The sequence below is a fragment of the Rutidosis leptorrhynchoides genome, chromosome 2, assembly GCF_046630445.1.
Source record: "Rutidosis leptorrhynchoides isolate AG116_Rl617_1_P2 chromosome 2, CSIRO_AGI_Rlap_v1, whole genome shotgun sequence".
Classification (NCBI taxonomy): Eukaryota; Viridiplantae; Streptophyta; class Magnoliopsida; order Asterales; family Asteraceae; genus Rutidosis; species Rutidosis leptorrhynchoides.
Window position 1 is genome coordinate 492,343,586 of NC_092334.1, and position 14,335 is coordinate 492,357,920.

Below are 14,335 nucleotides of genomic sequence, written 5' to 3' on the forward strand. Positions count from 1 at the left end.
ATAATTTTCTAACTTTTATTATTAGATTTTAATAATTTTTGAATGTGGGGTAATATACCAAACTTCAAAAATATGTATATATGTTTGCAGTTTATCTTATGTACACAACAGGGTAAAACAATGCATTTTCAAAGACTGGCATTAAGTTCAGCAAAAGCAACTAATTTTGACGACAAGATGCAAAATATATGTGAAATAACAACAAGACGGAATGAACAAATGATGTGCACCATTTATCATTCAACACAAACACAAATATGTTTGGAAACTTTGGTAAAATTTAATCATTTCTACGCTAATCACCCTCAATAATTTAAATTGTTACTGATTTCTTGCAAATGAGGGCATTGCAAGATCTTAAGTGTGGGAAGGGGTTAAATTCTTTCGGATTTTAAAATTTTTTACTTTATACACTTGGTTACCATTAAAAATATACTAGTAAAGCAGTAGTTGTATTAGAATCTAGTGCTCTCTGATAATAAAGAACAGCCCTAGTCTTATATACTGACTACCCAATTCTAGTAAAAATTTTCAAAATTTTCAACTAAATGAACTCAAAATCATGTTTATACATATTTATGAACGATAAAACTAGGTGTTAACACCGAAATTATTGTTACCTTGAAAAGGACATAAATTGAGAAACAAACCAAAATGTTAGAATTCATTTAAAATGGAATAGAGGACAATAAAAAGGCAAATAAAAGAAAATAAAAGCCAAGTGTGGGAAAATTTACCAAGTTATTTTAAACATATATCACATATTTTTGTACAAATAATTGAAAATACTTTTGTTTTGGACTAAATTAACTGTTTTACCCGATTTACTGTAATGAAAGATGGATCTACACGATGAATCAATTCCATCATTAAAAGGAAGTAAAGTCTTTCGAAAAAGACACGCGCTTCTTGATTTAGGTCAAGAAGTTGTCGTCCAGACCAGTTGTAGGTTGACGAAAAATCTTGAAAAGTCATCTCTAAAATCAGCAGGAAATCCACGGACCTCAGCTTCAAACAGGGTCGCCATGTGGTCAGACTTATCCTAACCAGGAGAGGATCTGTCTCGTAAAATGGGGAGGGCACCGTGCAAATTAGCTTGATAAGACTAATGAATCAGAAAGGATAATCTCCTTAAAAGATCAAAAATCAGCTTTTAAGACTGATATTACTCAATCCTTGAGATTGACCTTAAAGATTGAGAATTCAAACTCATGGAATTCAATGATATCTAAACTCGAGCTTGAACGAGAAAATATTTTGATCAAAAATTACAAACCGATTTGTTTTCTGAAAACCTATTTTCAATGCGTTCATTACCATTGAACGTAAAATCCTAGGAATTCACCTAGAATTCATTAGGTCACCTGAACCAAATCGGGTGTCAACCGTAAGAACGGTGGTTGCATAGCATGGTCGAAGACAGGACCTTGTGCCAGACCGAAAAATTATAAGGGTGAGCTTTACTATTGCTCCTACAAAGGATAGTAATTGCGTCCGACACATTATAGACCATAATTAAAAGCATGTCAGGGGACATTGCCTTAACAGTTGCTTGTTCAACGCTTTCCTTTACAATCGGACGGTAGTTTACCGAAAGGTAATATACGGAGCAAGTATACTGGACGTGTTGCTTTCCTAATACAAGGTTAGCAAGTGGGTGACACAAAACCATAAGTTTTGAGCCAAAATTTTTTGAAATCTGAAACCCACAAAACCCACAAAAATATTTTGCAACACCGGTGAAGGGTTATTCCGGAAAACTTATCTAGGGTAAAAGCTAGATTGAATTTTCAAAGATCAAATGTTTTCATAAAGATCCAATTTCCTTAAGGATCTACATTTTCATAGTCATGTGGGACTGTAAACCGCCTTTCAAATGTGCACTTTGCTTTGGAAACTGAAAGTAAATCGGCTATTTGATTGCAAGTGTCGTTGACCTAAACCCGAGGCAACTGTGGATGACACGCCCACCTTTAACCATGGTTCTATCGTTACTATTATTGTTTATACCACCATATCAAAATCACTGATGTACAAAGTGTGATGAATAAAAAAGTGATTCATATATGTTTTTATTTCAAGTTCTGTATTGCTTGAGGACAAGCAACGCTCAAGTGTGGGAATATTTGATAATGCTAAAAACGAACATATATTTCATAGCATTATTCCCCAAGAAAGACAAGATTTTAGTTGAAATTGTTCTATTTATAAGTGATATTCGTTTAAATATTAAAAGGTGAAGACAAAAGACAGATTCGACGAATTGAAGACGCAAACGACCGAAAAGCTCAAAAGTACAAAATACAATCAAAGAGGTTCTAATTATTGATAAGAAACGTCTCGAAATTACAAGAGTACAAGATTCAAAACGCAAAGTACAGGATATTAAATTGTACGCAAGGACGTTCGAAAATCCGGAACCGGGACCAGAGTCAACTCTCAATGCTCGACGCAACGGACTAAAAATTATAAGTCAACTATGCACATAAATATAATATAATATTTAAATAATTCTTACAATTATTTAAATATTATAATATATTAAAAATTCGTCGGCAAAGAAAGACTCCAAAGTTGGTGAGCTGGAAAATCAAACTCCGCGACTCGCGGAGTTTGAAGGCAAAAATTGCCGCGAGTCGCGGAGCCCCAAATTCTGAAACCGCCTATAAAAGCAAACGCAGTTTGATCGCAAAAATATCCATAATTCAATCTCTCTCTATATATGTATACGTAAATATATTTATATTTATATTTTAATTTTAATTATAATTCTAATAATAAGGGTATGTTAGCGAATGTTGTAAGGGTGTAAGTCGAAATTCTGCCCGTGTAACGCTACGCTATTTTTAATCATTGTAAGTTATGTTCAACCTTTTTACATTAATGTCTCGTAGCTAAGTCATAATTATGCTTATTTAATCCGAAGTAATCATGATGTTGGGCTAATTACTAAAATTGGGTAATTGGGCTTTGTACCATAATTGGGGTTTGGACAAAAGAACGACACTTGTGGAAATTAGACTATGGGCTATTAATGGGCTTTATATTTGTTTAACTAAATGATAGTTTGTTAATTTTAATATAAAGATTTACAATTGGGCGTCCCTATAAATAACCATATACACTCAATCGGACACGATGGGCGGGGTATTTATATGTACGAATAATCGTTCATTTAACCGGACACGGGAATGGATTAATAGCCACTAGAATTATTAAAACAGGGGTGAAATTATGTACAAGGACACTTGGCATAATTGATAACAAAGTATTAAAACCTTGGGTTACACGCAGTCTATAACCTGGTGTAATTATTAAACAAAGTATTAAAACCTTGTTACAGTTTAAGTCCCCAATTAGTTGGAATATTTGACTTCGGGTATAAGGATAATTTGACGAGGATACTCGCACTTTATATTTATGACTGATGGACTGTTATGGACAAAAACCAGACGGACATATTAAATAATCCAGGACAAAGGACAATTAACCCATGGGCATAAAACTAAAATCAACACGTCAAACATCATGATTACGGAAGTTTAAATAAGCATAATTCTTTTATTTCATATTTAATTTCCTTTATTTTATATTTAATTGCACTTCTAATTATCGCATTTTTATTGTTATTGTATTTAATTGCACTTTTAATTATCGTACTTTTTAATTATCGCAAGTTTATTTTATCGCACTTTTATTATTCACAATTTCATTATCGTTATTTACTTTATGCTTTAAATTAAGTCTTGTATTTATTTATTATTTTACATTTGGTTTTAACTGCGACTAAAGTTTTAAAATCGACAAACCGGTCATTAAACGGTAAAAATCTCCCTTTATAATAATAATATTACTTATATATATATTTGTATTTTTATAAAAGTAAACTAATATAGCGTTAAGCTTTGTTTAAAGATTTTCTCTGTAGAACGAACCGGACTTACTAAAAACTACACTACTGTACGATTAGGTACACTGCCTATAAGTGTTGTAGCAAGGTTTAAGTATATCCATTCTATAAATAAATAAATATCTTGTGTAAAATTGTATCGTATTTAATAGTATTTCCTTGTAAAATATAAAGCTATTTTATATACACCTCGCACGACATCAAGTTATTTTTGGCGCCGCTACCGGGGAACAATCTAGCTTAAAAGCCGGAAGCGTAACGCTAAATTTAAAAAAAAAAAAAATTATTTTTAGTTTACTTTTATTAAAATACGCTTTTGTAAAAATACGTTTTTAATTATTCGAAAATATAAAAAGAAAACCAAAAATATAAATATTTTTAAGATTTTGTTAAATATTTAAGTTTTATAAAGTTTCTTTATTTTTATTTTTAAAAAATATAAGTTTTATTTAAATTTTTTTTTTATTTAAAAAAAAAATAAATCGAAATTTTTTTTATATATATATAAATCTAGTTTTAAGATTTTTATTTATAAAATTATAAAGTAGTTCTATTTTTATTTTAGTTTTTAAATATAAGTTTTTATTATATAAATATTTTTATTTAAAACAGAAAATATAAAGCATAATACAGAAAATATAAAAAAAAAACGTCAAATTAAATCCTGTACCTGAGTTGAATTTTGGAACCCCGCGACTCGCGGAGTTTGCAGCTTCGAATACCGCAACTCGCGGAGCCGTCTGACACGGGCCACACAGGAACCCTAATCAGCATTAATTACGGAGTAATTATTAATTATTATTATTATTAACCCTAAATTACTTATTATTATAACTAGTTTTAAGTTTCTTTTTATTTAATTTATATATTTAGTTAAATTAGTTTAATTAATGTAAAATTAATAGTTTTAATAAATAAATAATATAAAAATAATATTTTTTAAAAATTGTAATTTTCACAACTTTCAGTATATTTTTATATTTTTTCCCTTTTTAATCGTTTTAGCGTAATATTTGTATTTTTCGCTAGTTTTTAGTTTTAAACTTAGTTTTTGCCATAGTTATATTTTTATTTCTAGATTTTTAGGCTTTGCCGTAAAATCCCTTAAGTGCTTTTTCTTTAGACTAAGATTTAGGTGCTTTAGAATTTTGCGACGCCTTTTTAAGTTTTAGTTTCTTTTTAAGTTATTGCCATTTGGGATATAGTTTTACTTGTAAGCTTTAATATTTTTAGACGCCTTTTACCTATGTATCAATTATCATTCCAATTAGTAATCTCAATTTGCGATTATAATTTTAAGTTAGTGATAGTAATAAGGTTAGGCTAGTCGAGTGTTTTTAAGTTCTATAAGTCACTCTTTTTCTTTCTTATTTTTATTTTTCGATCTTTCTCCGACACGCTCTTTTTCCTTTCTTATTTCTCGCTATTCTAGTTTTTAGGACATAGATTTTTTTTATTCTACTTCTTATCTAAATTTCTTAAAATTACGAAAATTTATTTTAAGTGGTTAAATTGATAGACATCAACATTTTCTGGTTCGTAGTAATAGTTGGGTTATTGGAGCCAAACAGTCCTCAATTATATTGAGACCAAACGAATCCTGCCCCTCTGCTGCATCTTTTGGCTATTCGAAACGTGAGCAAAATCAGAAAAGTCTATTAATTGGATAACTTATATAATTTTTCTTTCCTTTTTAAAAAACTAATAGGATATTCAGTGAATGCACCGAGCAAGACGTTCACCACCTTTTGTACGTTCACCACCTGTAACTAGATCAAGACATTTAGCAAATATTACCGCCGTTGATTTTTCTTTAGAATCGTCATCCAGTCGACCAAGTACTCCAGTTCAAATTTCCGATAATCCATTTTTTGAACCCGACCTCACAATTGAGAATCCGAAGAATATTCAGGGACGATTCATAGATCCTGAACCACTAAACTTTCCTCCGGAACCACCAATCATTCAAACAGAGATTGTTGAGGAACGAACCATTAAATCAGAATCCTCTAGTGATTCCGATTCAACAAATTCAATTATGGAGAATCTGGAACCTTTAAGTATGGAAGACCGAATGAGAGCTAAACGCACTGGCCAAGGTTAATCCTTCTAACTTGACTTTTAAAATCAACTAAACACATGTTCTATATCTATATGATATGCTAACTTAATGATTTAAAACCTGAAAACACGAAAAACACCGTAAAACTGAATATACGCCGTCGTAGTAACACCGCGAGCTGTTTTGGGTTAGTTAATTAAAAACTATGATAAACTTTGATTTAAAAGTTATTCTTATGGGAAAATTATTTTTCTTATGAACATGAAACTATATCCAAAAATCATGGTTAAACTCAAAGTGTAAGTATGTTTTTCCAAAATGGTCATCTAGACGTCGTTCTTTCGACTGAAATGACTACCTTTACACAAATGACTTGTAACATGTATTTTCGACTATAAACTTATACTTTTTCTATTTAGATTCATAAACTTAAGATCAATATGAAACCATAGCAACTTGAATCACTCAAAACGGATTTAAAACGAAGAAGTTATGGGTAAAACAAGATTGGATAATTTTTACTTGTTGTAGCTACATGAAAATTGGTAACAAATCTATATTAATCATATCCTAGCTAACTCAAATAGTATTATACATTTATTCTAATACATTATGTAATCTTGGGATACCATAGACACGTATACAAATGTTCTGACATATCATATCGACCCATGTATATATATTATTTGGAACAACCATAGACACTCTATATGCAGTAATTTTGAGTTAGCTATACAGGATTGAGGTTGATTCCAAAAATATATATACTTTGAGTTGTGATCTAGCCTGAGACGTGTATACATTGGGTCGTGGATTGATTCAAGATAATATATATCGATTTATTTCGGTACATCTAACTGTGGACAACTAGTTGTAGGTTACTAACGAGGACAGCTGACTTAATAAACTTAAAACAGTAAAACGTATTAAAAATGTTGTAAATATATTTTGAACATACTTTGATATATATGTACATATTTGTTATAGGTTCGTGAATCGACTAGTGGCCAAGTCTTACTTCCCGACGAAGTAAAAATCTGTGAAAGTGAGTTATAGTCCCACTTTTAAAATCTATTATTTTGGGATAAGAATACATGCAGTTTTATAAATGTTTTACGAAATAGACACAAGTAAATGAAACTACATTATATGGGTGAATGATCGAAGCCAAATATGCCCCTTTTTCTTGGTAGCCTAAGAATTAGTAAATCGATCTACTAATTGACGCGAATCCTAAAGATAGATCTATTGGGCCTAACGAACCCCATCCAAAGTACCGGATGCTTTAGTACTTCGAATTCGTTTTTATCATGTCCGAAGGATTTTCCGGAATGATAGGGGATATTCTTATATGCATCTTGTTAATGTCGGTTACCAGGTGTTCACCATATGAATGATTATTATCTCTATGTATGGGATGTATATCGAAATATGAAATCTTGTGGTCTATTATTACGATTTGATAAATATATAGGTTAAACCTATAACTCACCAAAATTTTTGTTGACGTTTAAAGCATGTTTATTCTCAGGTGATTATTAGGAGCTTCCGCTGTTGCATGCTAAAATATGGACAAGATTTGGTGTCACCATGCTTGTATAATATTGTTTAAAACTGCATTTGAGATTTACTTCGTTGTAACATATAAATATTGTAAACTAATATGTATTGGTAGTGTGTAAGTGTGATATTTTTAGATTATCATTTCTGGATAATCTAGGTGGTGTCCTTTTAACTTTGTCGATAAAATAAAGGTTATGGTTTGTTTTAAAAACGAATGCAGTCTTTGAAAAACGTCTCATATAGAGGTCAAAACCTCGCAACGAAATCAATTAATATGGAACGTTTATAATCAATATGAACGGGACATTTCATATTGAGAGTAACGTCTCTAACCATTTGACCGTTGGTCTTTGGTTACATAATAATGATTCAACGACACGGACTGTACAAGGTGTCACGAGGTAACTTTTGTTTAGTCGCGATATTAAAAACTGCAACAACACTTTTAGATTGATATATTTGGTATCAATCAACTTTAAACTAAATCTTGTGGACTATTACTATTACTGAAATCATTGTTTATGATAAACCTATGAACTCACCAACCTTTTGGTTGACACTTTTTAGCATTTTTATTCTCAGGCATTAAAAATGCTTCCGCTGTGTATTTGCTACTTATAAAAGACATTACATGGAGTCATTCATGGCATATTTTTGAAAGACATTGCATTCAAAATCAACACTGTGTATCATATAGATGTCAACACCTCGCAATGGGACCAGAGATAACGTACCGCGTCAATGGCGATTTTGGCAAGTCGTTACAGTTGATATCAGAGCGTTGGTCTTAGCGAACCAGATTTTGCATTAGTGTGTCTAACCGGTAGTTGTTAGGATACATTAGTGAGCCTGGACTTCGACCGTATCTGTTTATTATACGTTTTACTTATCATTTCTTGACAGAAAATACATGCTTATCATTTTTAGTCTAGACACGTCTTACTAAAAATTATTACATAGATGGTGTACAGACATATCATATCCTATCATATTTATCACAGTACACTTTGTCTGACATATCCCTTAATTCCCTCCGTAATCTACGGGATCTTTTGTACTATATATAGGTATTCTATGTAATTAGAATATCATCCGATATCCAAAAATCATTTCATATTGAAAAATCCTTTATCTGACCGTGTAAGATGGATCCTGTGCAAAGTTCGAGTTCCTATAGTTCCGAAGGCGATTCTGATGACTCTGAAGGTAGTGTGACCGAAGTGCCCCAACTGGTTGACTACACTTCTTTTTGGAGGAAATGGAGATGAGTTCGAGACATACTCACTCGATGGAGGAATGAAGAGGGTGAACCCTACAACGAACAAAATTTACCTCCCAACATCGGAGAACTTGACGCGCTCACCGGTCAACCAATTCGTAATACCGTATTCACACTCTTTGCCAGAATATTCCGTCAAGAAGAACGCATTCATAGAATTATGTTGGTGATTCAACCCCTACTCCCAACTACTAATCAAGTAGGATTAGTGGAAGAAGTCAGGGAGCTTCGTGCTAGGCTTGAAGAAAGAATGGAGTCTTTGGAAAGTACAGTACAAAATTTCGAAGGTAGACTTATGCCTGCTACACCAACACCAGCACCAGTAGTACCTGTACCGGCAACAACGGTACCAACAACAACAACATCCACATCACAAGCCTCAACATCACAATTTGTACCACGAGCATCAACCTCATATGCATCATAGACACCAAGGAATACCAATAACAATGAACGATGAAGTATTGATTCATAACTTCATTGAAGAAATATTCTGCTGAGAATATGTAGTTTCTAAAAGTTTTAGAGATTATTTAATTCTAGTCCTAACCATAAATCAGATGAGAATAATGTTATATTATATTAACTCATTAAATCCATAATTACATCTGAAAAAGATATATATGTACGTATATCTTCATAACGATTGTAATAAAAATTCTTGTGTACAAACTGTTAATTGTGAAAATATTTTAACGGGTAGGTAATACCCGAGAAATATTTAGATTTCACATTAATACGTTACAATGTACATTCTTCAATTCTGATTCAACAGTCATTAACTATACAATTTACATTCACAAATATATGTATCCGTTCACCAAAGAACAACCATTTTCATACAAATTGAATTACACATTCTGATTTTGACAAGATCAGAATCCAAGTCAAGATTTAACAGAGGACATCACTCTTAGATTCCTACATCTTTCAAAACCATAATTTGAATTCAAAACTGTACTAGAACATCACTTTTATTCATAAAACACATAAAGATATTCGAATCATTCATGATTCACGACGATTTCATAATATATATATATATATATATATATATATATATATATATATATATATATATATATATCTATATATATATTGACGATGACAATCTGCGTTCAAACCCTTCGAAATTCTTGAAGACACCTCAACTAATGAACAATCGAGAAGATGAACCAACCACACGTGATCCACGGAAAGAAAGATTATGCATATAGTCATACACCTGAAAAACTCCCAGAACCTAAGTAAAAGTTTAATACGTATCTGTGCTAGATCCTTTGGCATTGTTATTACCGAAAATTCCTTTTCAAAGTATCCAGTTTTATCACACTTCCAACAAGTCAACTTCGACTTTCAGATTAGCCTTATTATAACCTTGATATATACGTTTGCGCCTTTTGTCTTTGTTACCGGGAAACCTTTTATATCCCACCACATTACCAGTAAACGTACCTGCAACTTCATTACTCTTTGTCTTAAGTCTCTCCGAAAAATCACTATATTTATTCATTGAAACCCTATAGTGTACTCATCTGCATCTTGTAACAATAACTGCCATACCAAATACCAGGAAGCATCAACCATTATTTTCAAATTTCACAGCAGTTCTACATTAGCAGTTAAGACATATTCATATAACGTCTCTCTCTTGAACTTATGTACTTCAATTATGAATTTATGAACAGCACCCTAGTTTACAAATCAGTTTTCGGAATTTTGAAAAAAACTGATGAAGCAACAAAAACTGTAAATGACCTTAACAGTCAAAAGTTTGATAATAAAGAATAGTGTGTTGAAAAATCTCAGAAAATGAGAAAATTTGGTACTGAAAAACGGATAGAGCAAACTATGAAGGAGGCTGTGGAAAAATCACAAAGATTAAATCTGCCTTCAAAGAATCTAGATCATTCAGTATCTGCTGAAATCCTTAGCGAATAACTTGCTCCTTACTCTAAACCTTTGTAGACAAATCTTCTTCATCATCCTTTGATCTTAGAAATTCTAAGATATCACCGTATCTTTAAGTATAAATATCCTCGATATTTCTGAAGATACCTTCATAATTATTCTTGTCTGAAATCACTTATCTACTCGTGCTATCTGTATTACATCATAAAGGAAACTATTTTAGTTTCTATATTCTGTAAAATTCAAGTTTAAATTATGAATGATTTCTGGAGTAGTGTTGGGAATTGAAGCATGAGTTAGTATAATATAATGACGCCGGACCAACTTGGTTATATTACAGTAAGTCATGCTGAATTTCTAATGGAACGTGATGGTAATGATTCACAGACCATACCCTCATCATGTGCCATGTTACATAACTCTTTCATTCTACTTAACTGCTAAACATATCAAGAAAGTATTTTGTTGATAGTTCTATCTTCCGTGAATCTGGTAATTTACCAAATCAAATCGTTCTATTACAATTTCTTTCTTGCATAGAACATTAGTTAGGTTCATTTGAAACTTCACACCTACGAATTCTGGACCATTACTTGCTTTACTTAAAGTCGAGAAAAGAAAACAAAAGCATGGAGCTCTGACATATAAGGGAATATATAAAGTCCGACAACAACACAGAAATTACAAACCATGTATATCAATGCGTATAGCAATATAAAGACACGGGAGAATTAAAAACACTATAATCCCAAGGTAATCGTAGAAGTAAACAGATTCCTCTAGTGGTAGATGTAAAAGAAGAATGACAGAAGCGATAGTTAGAAAAATATCCAGGATAAGAACTGGATGGAGCATTTTCACAATCTTTGGAAGTATGAATTGAGGAAGAAAGTATAGAAGTGGTGAAAATAATGAAACGCAAGAGGTTAATTTATAGTGGAAATATCAGACATAGTAAGGCAGATTACGAATTTAATTAAAGAAAATCCTAATTTCCTTAATTACCGAAGAATCAAATCTTGTAAAGATCACGAAGATTTCTTTAAATTCCTTAAATTTCGGAAAACGACTATAACTATGTCAAAAGTTAAGGCAAACAGATATTTCCTCATTTTAATCTTTTACGATAGCTTCACTCATACTCTTCACGCAATCAAATTGTTTTATCCATATTACTCAATGGTGATAAAACTCTAAATTTCAACTCGAATTCGTCATAAAAATATTCTTGTTGTCAACCATGACGACCTCTGTCAAATTTCGGGACGAATTTCTTTAACGAATAGGTACTGTCATGACCCGAAAAATTTTGACTTATTTTGAACCAAATCTATATATGATTTAATAATTATGAGACGATAAGCTAAGTCTGTTAAACTGAGCCTCAAAATTTTTGAACTATTTATATGGATTCAGTTAACCTTTGACTATTCCCGACGATTCACGAACAATTGTTGTAAATAAATAAATAAATAAATATATATATATATATATATATATATATATATATATATATATATATATACATATTACATATTACATAATTAATAAATTGTAATATTAATATATTTAATTACAAGTTAAATTATAGTTGTTATACTCATATTATTATTACCTTCATTATTACTATAAATATTAATATTAATATTAATATTAATATCAGTATTATTAATATTATTATTTTTAATATATAACATAGATAGGAAATTTGATATGTATAAACTGTTATATTATTATTAATATTAATATTATTATTATCATTAATAATATTAATATTATTATAATTAGTATTATTATTATTTTCATTAATAATATTATTATTATTATTATCATTTTTATTATTATCATCATTATTATTATTATTATTATTAATATAATTATTTTTTTTATCATTAATATTATTATTATTTCTATTATTATTATTAGTGTTTTTATTATTCTTAATAATAATAAAAGTATTATTATTATTATTAATATTAATTATTAATATTAATTAGGTATAGATTATAAAAGCAGATCAATTATATGAATCTGTTTCACGTCCCTTTCTGTGTATTTTTTATTCTCCTGATGGAAATTCAGGTCGACCCATTCATTCTATATAACGACCAATAAACTCCAGTTGTTAGGTAAATCATTCGATAATCCACTATCATTATCAATTACACAATACTTTTAACAGCTTTTAATTGTGGAATTAAACAGAAATTTAAAGAAAGCAGGCTCGTACCTCTGTTCTTGGTTCATTTGTTCGAAATCTCGATTTCGTATTGTTTTTAAAAATCTATTAATGCAATCCTGTTAGAAGTCATCTAAACGAACTTCCTGTAAAGTTTCAACTTCCAATTCTTCCTATCGAATCCTAATTTTGTACTCAAAGTTAAATTTTCAAAAGTCAAACGATCTGTTTTTGGTATAATTCGAATTTGTTTTTATGTTTCAAGTTTAATTGATGATCCAGAAAGTTTCTAGGAATGATTTAGAACTTATTTCATTTAGGAATCGTGATCTAAAACGTTCGAGAATTTGATTTTGATGTTTGAGTTCTTTATTTTTTTTCGATCAAACAACTACTGCTGTTCTTGATTTGTTTTATTTTTTCTCTCGCGTCTGTTAATTTAAAATCACAAAACGGTTGTTAATCTATTTCTTTGTAATTCCTAAACCCAAAATGAAAATTTAGTTGTTGTTATAAGTTTTGTTCCCGGTCGACTAATCCATTGAAGAAGATGACTAATAGATATAAGTTATATTTAAATTTTTGGGGTATAAATCAGAGAAAGCACGGATTGAGGAATGGTTAGGGTGTTGACGGGTGAACGAGAGGTCTCAGGTTCGAGCCCGGGCAGCGGCGTTTATGTTTTTTAGGCTTGATACATTAAGGTAGCCTTTTTATTATAGTTTTTATTATTATTATTATTATTATTATTATTATTATTATTATTATTATTATTATTATTATTATTATTATTATTATTATTATTAAGTATTATTATTATTATTATTATTATTATTATTATTATTATTATTATTATTATTATTATTATTATTAGTATAATTATTATTAAGTATTATGAACATTATTGTTATTACTATTATTATCATTATTGTTATAGTATTATCATTAACTATTATAATTATGATTATTATTACTACAATAAGTATTAGTTATCATTTATCATGCATATAATTACAATTAAGATTATTATTATTATTATTGTTATTACTAATATTATTATCATAACTATCACTAGCAGTAAAATTATTATTTTAGTTATTATCATTATTATTAGTATTATTATATTATTATTAGTATTATCATTTAGGTTAAAATTTAGTACCATTATGATTGAATCATTATTTTAGTATTATTGTCATTATTATTAAGATCATTGTTATTATCAAAATTTTCATTAATAATTAGTATTGTTATTAAAAGTATCATTATTATTAGAAATTATCATTAACAGTTTTATTAAAAATCTATCAATCTTAAAATTATCATTTTATTAAAATTAATTTTTTTATTATTATTATTATTATTAATATTACTATTATCATTATCAATATCACTATTAACAAAGTGACTAATGATATTATCAAAATAATT